A 7980-nucleotide genomic window follows, 5' to 3' on the forward strand; every position below is an offset into this window, starting at 1 on the left:
AATCAAATTGGCCTTAGTAAAATTCTCCTTCTCTCCTCTCCATGAAACTTCTGCCTTTAGAAAGGGATAGGAAGTCTCAATAGAGATGGAAAGATCCAGAGGGAAAGATTGAAATCCACTACTCTTCATCATAGTAAAGGACCATAGACTGGCTCCAGAAGTGATGGACAGAGCTGGGACTTTGCATGAAAGTTCTCCACAATTGGGGAATTTAGGAAGAATAAATGATTATTCTCATTCTGTATCACATGTCAGAATCTCAGCATCTTTCTAAGAAGTAGAAAAAGTAAAAACAAAGTAGAGAAACTAGCTGCCAGCTCATCCGAAAGTTTTGCTAACAACCTTGAGAATACTCAGAAATGAGATGGTTAATTTTATGAAACTTGATTTATAAAACCAGAGATGACAAATGACAGGATTGGAACAGATTAATTACCAAACATGTGTCCTTCTTTCATGCCTTTTTTCCTTCTGTCAACAAATATTTACTGAGCAGACACTGTGGTGAACATTTTGTAGGAAGAGGAGAAAAATTCACAATTTAATAAAGGAGACAGACAAATAGGAAACATCAAAACAATTTTATAAGAGCAACTAAGTGGGAACTACAGAAAGTGAAATCAGATAGGAAGGGTCTTCAGCCCCGGCTGGAGGAGCTCAGCTGTCCCTGAGTGTTCTCTGTTGTAGACAACTTTCATCCCAATGAAATTTAGGATGGAAGATCAGCATGTTGGAACCAGCAAAGTGTGATAATTCTCTCCTTCCTCATTCCTCTACAACCCCACTGGCATGGCTCCTAATATGTCAACCTCTTTTCCTTTGTATTTAGTGTTCCCTCTGCCTAAAGTGATCACTTTTTCAGCCTCCCACAGGCTGGTTCCTTGTTATCCAGAAGGATCCTGGCTCTGCTCCAGGATCCCCTCTTCGGAAAAGGCCTTCTCAACAGCCCTGTTTAGAACACCCTCTTTCCATGCATACTAAATTATCTTCTTGCACTTCCTTTTCTTCCTGTTTTTTCCCTTATCATAAGCATTCATAATTTTGCTTATTTATTCATTGTCCCCCAGACTTGAACTGAAAGGTTCATGAGGACAGGATACATGTCAATTGCGTCCCTGCCACATCTCCAGCGCCTCGAATGAGACCTCAGACATGAAATGCCCTCAATAAACAACTACTGACTGAGCGACGAAGGAAGGAAGGAAAGAAGGAAAGAACAGATCCAAGTAGACCAGAAACAGAGGGCTATCTGGTTCAATGGGTATGGATCAAGTTCACCAAAGTCAGGTAAATCAGGCAGGTAGCTCAAATCTGGGCAGGAAAATCCTATACTTTGGAATGGTCAGTAGTAGGGATTAAGGACCCAGGTAAACATGAGAGGGGTCAAAGACTGGGAAAGCCGGGCAGTAATGGTCGGGATCTAGCCAGGGAGCTGAATTCACAGGTTCAGGACAGCAGCAAGAATACATTAACCAGAACCAAAGGTCTTCTGCCCAGGACCTGAGTTCATCGAAAGCATACAAGCGTAGGCTGGCAGGAACCCAGGGTGGAAAGCCTGACAGGCCTAGAGCGAAATCTTTTGAGCATGTAGCCACATTCACCCTCCACATCCTTGGGCTCTCAGGCAAAACACCAACAGCCTCATCTGGGCCAAGTGTGGCTTTTTACTGTACCAGAATGATAAGAGAGGACAACACTGTGACTTGTGTCTATGTATATGAAAAACAAACAGATTTTTGCAGGCATACAGATCTTAGATTTAACCCTAGCTCTACCACTTACTAGCTGGATACCTTAGAGAAGTTTACTCAATCTCTCTGGTCTTAGTTTGTTCATTTGTAGCATAGTGGTACTAATGACCAGCTCTCAGTTTTTGTGAGCCTGAAAGAGACTGTGACATAACCCATTTAGCATAGTGACTAACTTATGGTAAACACAAAACAAATGGCTGCTATGTAAAAAGATGAACGTATACTTACATAAGGGACTGTGGTTCTGCACTTATTTATATTGGTGGATGCATATACTCTGGAGAGTGTAGTAGCTACTCTACAAAGATGGCTTCCACTGAGTCAATCATGCAATATTCTCACTCTTGTAAAATCCCTCCCTGAATATGGGCTGGCCCTATGACTTTCACCGGTAGAATGTAGCAGAAGTGACATTGTGCCAGTTCTGAGCCTATAAGGACTGACAGCTTCTACTTTTGGAACTCCTGGGCCATGACAAAATAAGTCCAGCTACTCAGATTTCATGAAGACTCCATGTAGAAAGGAAGGCCCCGAGACTGTACAGAGAGATGGGCTTTACCTGCCCCAGGGTCCCAGCTGAGTCCAGTCTTCCAGCGCGCCCTGCCAAGGTGCCAGACATGAGAGCAGTTACCTTGGATATTCCAGATGACTTCAGTCCAGGACTATTTGACTGCAGCCACATGAGAGACCCCAACCGAGACAGCGGATGAACTGCTTTGTTGAGTCCAGTGGACCCACAAGAATGTGAGAAATAACAAAATATCTGTTGTTTCAAGCCACTAAGTTTTGGAGTGGTCTGTTTTGTTTCCTTGCAATAGATAACCAAAACACTGAGGGACCTGAGATTTAGCTTTCAGGAGCTGGGTTTTCTCTTGGGTCTTTGCCAGACCTAGGATAAAGGCAAGGTGCTACATGCAGGCACGTTCCAGTGTTGGATCCACATTTGCCAACTGCATTAGCAGGTCTAATTTGCTGAACCCCTCCATCTGGCCTCCAAACTCAAACCTGGAACAATTTGAGCCAATTGCCTCTTCAAGGTCAATAGGTAGCAGCTCAACAAAATGGGTTTCAGCTAGAGTTTGCAACTGCTGCCCAGCCAAAAAAGTAGCCGTATGATCCTATCCTGAGTTTAGCAACCTGGGATGTGAGAAGCAGGAGTGAGATTAAGGGGATGTTACAGACTGCTCCAGATGTCTAGCAACTGGGCAGTAAACTCGAGACCAAGGGATGTTGTTGAGATGAAAACCAAGTTGTAAACTAGGACCGTCTGGCTGATATTGGATTTCAGCCTTCAGACAGTAGGACGAGTGTTATTGGTGTTGAGCCCTTTCTGAATGGCTTCAGGAGTTTGTGTTGCTGAAAAGATAGTGGGGAAGCTATTATATTCATTGGGCAGCAATTAGACTAAAAGTGCCAGGGAAGCAGATGCCCACAGTTTACTCCTGTTGGGGCAGGTTTTATTTCATCAGGCATTACAGCGTTGCTCAGAGAAAGGGTGGAAGGCGGGTGGTGCCTGCAGCAGGGCCTGGGAGGAAAGCTGGAAGGCTCTCCTATCACTAGGTGTCCAGCACTCTCCATACCACAGTGACCAGCCAAGGAGACAAGCTGGCCGAGTGCAGACAGACTGACAGGCAAGCTCTGCAAATGACTAAATCATAGGTTCTAAAGGGTTGAACTCTGAAATGAGGAAAGTTGCTTTTAGTAATTGTGAGTGGGACAAAGAACCACTAAAATATAGCTTAATGGTGTAAAATGCTTGTTCTGACATCAAACGTCATCTGGATGTTCAAGTCCTACTTCTGTCTGTCACATACCAGCTCAGCTGTGTGGCCTTGGGTGAGTTACTTAACCTCTCTGGTCTCTACTTTCTCATCTCTCCAGTGGTAATAACAGTACTAGTTTCATGGAATTACTATTGCAAGAATTAAATGAGATAGTCCATACCACGCACTAGCACAGGGCTTGCAAACAGTAAGTGCTCAATAGATGGTAATTATTTGTCTTAGTAGTAGTACCAGTACTAGCTGTCCTCATTCTGCCATCTCCTGGAAAAAATCCTAATCATCCTTCCAAACCCAGGAAGTCATCCCTGACAGTGGGGAAGATCCCCACTGCCCTGGAAAGAATTCACCGTTCCCTCTTCCGTGCCTTGGATTTATCTCTGTCACTGTGCTAGGGATTGTTCTAAACACTTCACGTGTATTAAGTCATTTAATCCTTGCAAAAATAATACATACGTAGGACTAACAGTATATCTCCCCTTTTACAGATGAAACAACTAAGGCACAGAGAGGTTCAGAAATGTGCCCAAGGTCACACAGGAAATGCTGGAGCAGAGATTCCACCCAGGCTGTCTGATTCTAGAGCGCACAAGACATGCTGCCTCCATTTCTTCATATTTCTTTCCATCCATCTTCCCTCTTAGAATTAGGGCAGGGATGGTCTTTCCTCATTTCTATGTTGGCAGAGCTTAATGCAGCACCTGCGCAGGGACAGCACCGTGTAGAGGTTTAATGACATTCAATCTGAACTGAGGCCCATCTCCTGCCAGTCTCAAGAACTCTTTTTAATCCAGCCTGGATCTTGGAATTCAGATGATATGTTAATGTTCCTTTTTCCTAAAAAGTTATCCCTGATATATTGTCCTCACCCCAGATCTTGACAAGAGTTCTCATAACACATAAATTAAAATGTGACAGCTGGATGAATCCATTACTTCAGGAACTCTAAGGAGATCAATTCTGGTGGAGTGGATGCAGTAATGGTTGTAAAGACCCTGCACTTGGGAAGGTGATCAGTAAACACAGGTCTTCCTCTGCTTCTCAGAGCCTCCTGCCCAGGAGGCTGTTTGCTTTGCACACACAGGTAGAGCCTCATGGTCTCAGGCCAGGGGCTCTGGAGGTAAGTGCTGGACAGAGAGAGAATCTGGCGTTGGTCCCAAATCTGACATTTTCAATCTAGCTAACTTTAGGGGAGTTCACTGAGAAGGCCCCATGCCTGGGGGATTTTTAAGTCTAGTGGGGCTCTGAGTTTGTTTACAAATGGGGTGGTAATACCTATTTCTTAAGGCTGTTGTGAAGGTTGAGTAATATGTCTGAAATATTTGAACATAGTGCTTGTTATCAGTGGTGTGAAGAACATTTGGCCAGGGGTCAGCTGACCTGGGTCCCAACAGAGCCTGATTTGGGGATCATGTGTGCACTGCATAAGCTCCCTGGGCCTCAGTTTTCTCAACTGCAAAATTGGATGGTGATCGATAATCTTGTCCTCATAGAAGGGCTATGATGATTGACAGCTGTGTGAGCGAGTGAGTGTGCATGTGTGTGTATAAAAGGCAGAGTGCTGCTGTGCAAATAAAAAGGATAATAATCATTAAATGCTTCACACTTTCCAACAGGCTACTTGAGAGCCTGGTTTCCACTTTGAGCAGGTGCATCTCTGCCTTTGTAGCAGTCATTTTCCTGGCTGGGGTTCAGATTAATAGACTGACAAACCCTGACTTCTGGGAGTAGCTGAGGCCATTTAAAAACCAGATACTGAATGAATGAACCCCACAAAGGCTTCTAACAAGAGAAGTGTCAGTTTCTCTAGTTCCCAAATTCTCCCTCATCCAGGTAGGGATGGGATGGGAGGAGGAGAATGATGCTTAAAGGGATCTTAGTGGTCACTGGGCTTTAAGAATGCACAAGTGGAGGCCCGGGGGACTGAGGTGACTTGCCCAAGGTTGCCCAGCGAGTTAGAGAAAGAGATGGGAACTCATTCCTCTATACCATGTACCCTCCTAGAGCCAGCACCATTTAAAAAAATTTTTTTTAATTTTTAAAAATTTGTACTTTTTTATAGAACTTTTAATTTAAATTCCAGTTAGTGAACATGCAGTATAATATTAGTTTCAGGTGTACAAATAGAGTGATTCAACACTTCCATACAACACCCAGTGCTCATCACAAGTGCATTCCTTAATCCCCAGCACCTATTTCCCCCATCCCCCTACCCACCTGCCCTCTGGTGATCATCAGTTTGTTCCCTGTAGTTAAGAGTCTATTTCTTGGTTTGCCTTGCTCTCTCTCTCTCTCTCTCTTTTTTTCCCCCTTTGCTCATTTGTTTTGTTTCATAAATTCCACATACTAGTAAATCATATGGTATTTGTCTTTCTCTGACTTGTCTCACTCAGCATAATACTCTCTAGCTCCATCCACAACATTGCAAATGGCAAGATTTCATTCTTTGTGATGGCTAAGTAATATTCCATTGTGTATATATATGTATGTGTGTGTGTGTGTATATATATATATATACCACTTCTTCTTTATCCATTCATCAGTCAGTCAATGGACACTTGGACTATTTCCATAATTTGACTATTGTAGATAATGATGCTATAAACATCAGGGTGCACGTATCCCTTTGAATTGGTGTTTTTGTATTCTTTAGGTAAATACCTTGTAGTGTAATCACTGGATCATAGGGTAGTTCTATTTTTAACTTTTTGAGGAACCTCCATACTGTTTCCCAGAGTGTCTGCACCAGTTGACATTCCCACCACAGTGCAAGTGGGTTCCCCTTTCTCCACATCCTCGCCAACACCTGTTGTTTCTTGTATTGTTGATTTTAGCCATTCTGACAGGTGTGAGGTAATATCTCATTGTAGCTCTGATTTACATTTCCCTGATTATCAGTGATGTTGAGCATCTTTTCATGTGTCTGGAGCCAGCACCCTTTTTGAAAAGGAAGGACTGAAGTGGGGTGCAGGGATGGGAGAGACAGAGGCTGCATCAGAACTGTGAAATGCCTCAGGGATGTGGTGACAGGTAGTATCTGGTGTAATGGGGTGTGGTGACAGACATTATCTGTAACAAGGAGGAAATGTGGACCTCATAGATAAACTTAGACCCAGGGAAAGAAAGTGCAAAACTAGCTAAGGCATCTGAAAAAGAAATGATAATTATTATTATAGTTAATAATTATGTGACTTTCCTATATACTGCGCACAGTTTTAAGTGTTTTAATCCATTTAATATTCATAATGATCCTCTGAAAATAGATACTACTATCATTCTCATTTTACAGGTGAGTAAACTGAAGCACAAAGAGACTAAGTGACTTGCTCAATTTCCTATAGTAGTGATAGAATTAGGATTTGAACCTTGGGCATATCCTTGGTGTTGTGCTGTTGTCCCCCCTGCTGTGCTTCAAGACAAAGGAAAATAGTACAGAGTTTGGCATCAGTCAGACCTATCAGATCTAGCAACCTCCATAATCTCACCAAAAAGGAAAATTATATCTTCCTTACAAGTTGCTTTTTTCAAAGAGATAATAAATGCAATATACTTTGCACCAGGCTTGGTGGTTGGGAATCTAGCAATAACTAGTGATTCCTGCCCTGTTCTTTGAGTGTTTCTTTCTCATTGTTGAGACCAGGATTTTGTAGAGAAAAACAGAGAGGTAACATTTTCCATTGGGCCCTAGATTTAGTTATACATCAACATATTTTGCAAATAGAGAAAATGATGGCTTAAGGACGCCCCATATATTTCTCTTGTGAAATTTCTGGAAACATTGTTAGGACAATGAATTTTCTATTTCCAGTTTTCTTTTTGACAACTGAATACTTTGATTATAATACAAAATTGGCTACTACCCAAAAGATAACTTGTATCTCCGTGGTTCTCAGTGGAGATAGTTCTGCAACATAAGGAGCATTTTGAAAATTTGTGGGGGTATTTTGGTTGTCAAATTACTGGGGGGTGGCTTTCCGTGGGCTGGGGCCACGGATTCTAAATGTCTTGCATTTTATGTAGGATAACCTGCATATGAAGAAATTTTCCCTATCCTGCATGACTTTCAAATATCCAAGTAGGTTTTCATGTAGATAAATCAAACAATCTGTTTATAATTATTTGAGCTTAAAATTGAACTGAATCTTACATATAAACACAAAGTATGGACTGATTTTTCCCGCAAAGCAACATCACATAAATAGGACTGTCCTTTCTCCGGTGTAGAACTCTACCAAGAGTAGTTGACCCTTTGAAAAAAATCACATTATTGATGGCAACACCACCCAGGGTATTTGAGTTAGCAATACAATACCTCCTTATCATTCTGTATTTGTTGCTGTCACTTTCCTGGAGATTCTATGCATAAGTGCAAGGGTCTGATTTTCTTCAGTAGGTGTTCTAGTGTAGTCATAGCTAAACAGTTACATATTGCCATAGATGTTAATTTA

This window comes from Callorhinus ursinus, unplaced genomic scaffold, assembly GCF_003265705.2.
Source record: "Callorhinus ursinus isolate GAN/ISIS: 27379988/994484 unplaced genomic scaffold, GSC_fseal_2.0 scaffold21, whole genome shotgun sequence".
Lineage (NCBI taxonomy): Eukaryota > Metazoa > Chordata > Mammalia > Carnivora > Otariidae > Callorhinus > Callorhinus ursinus.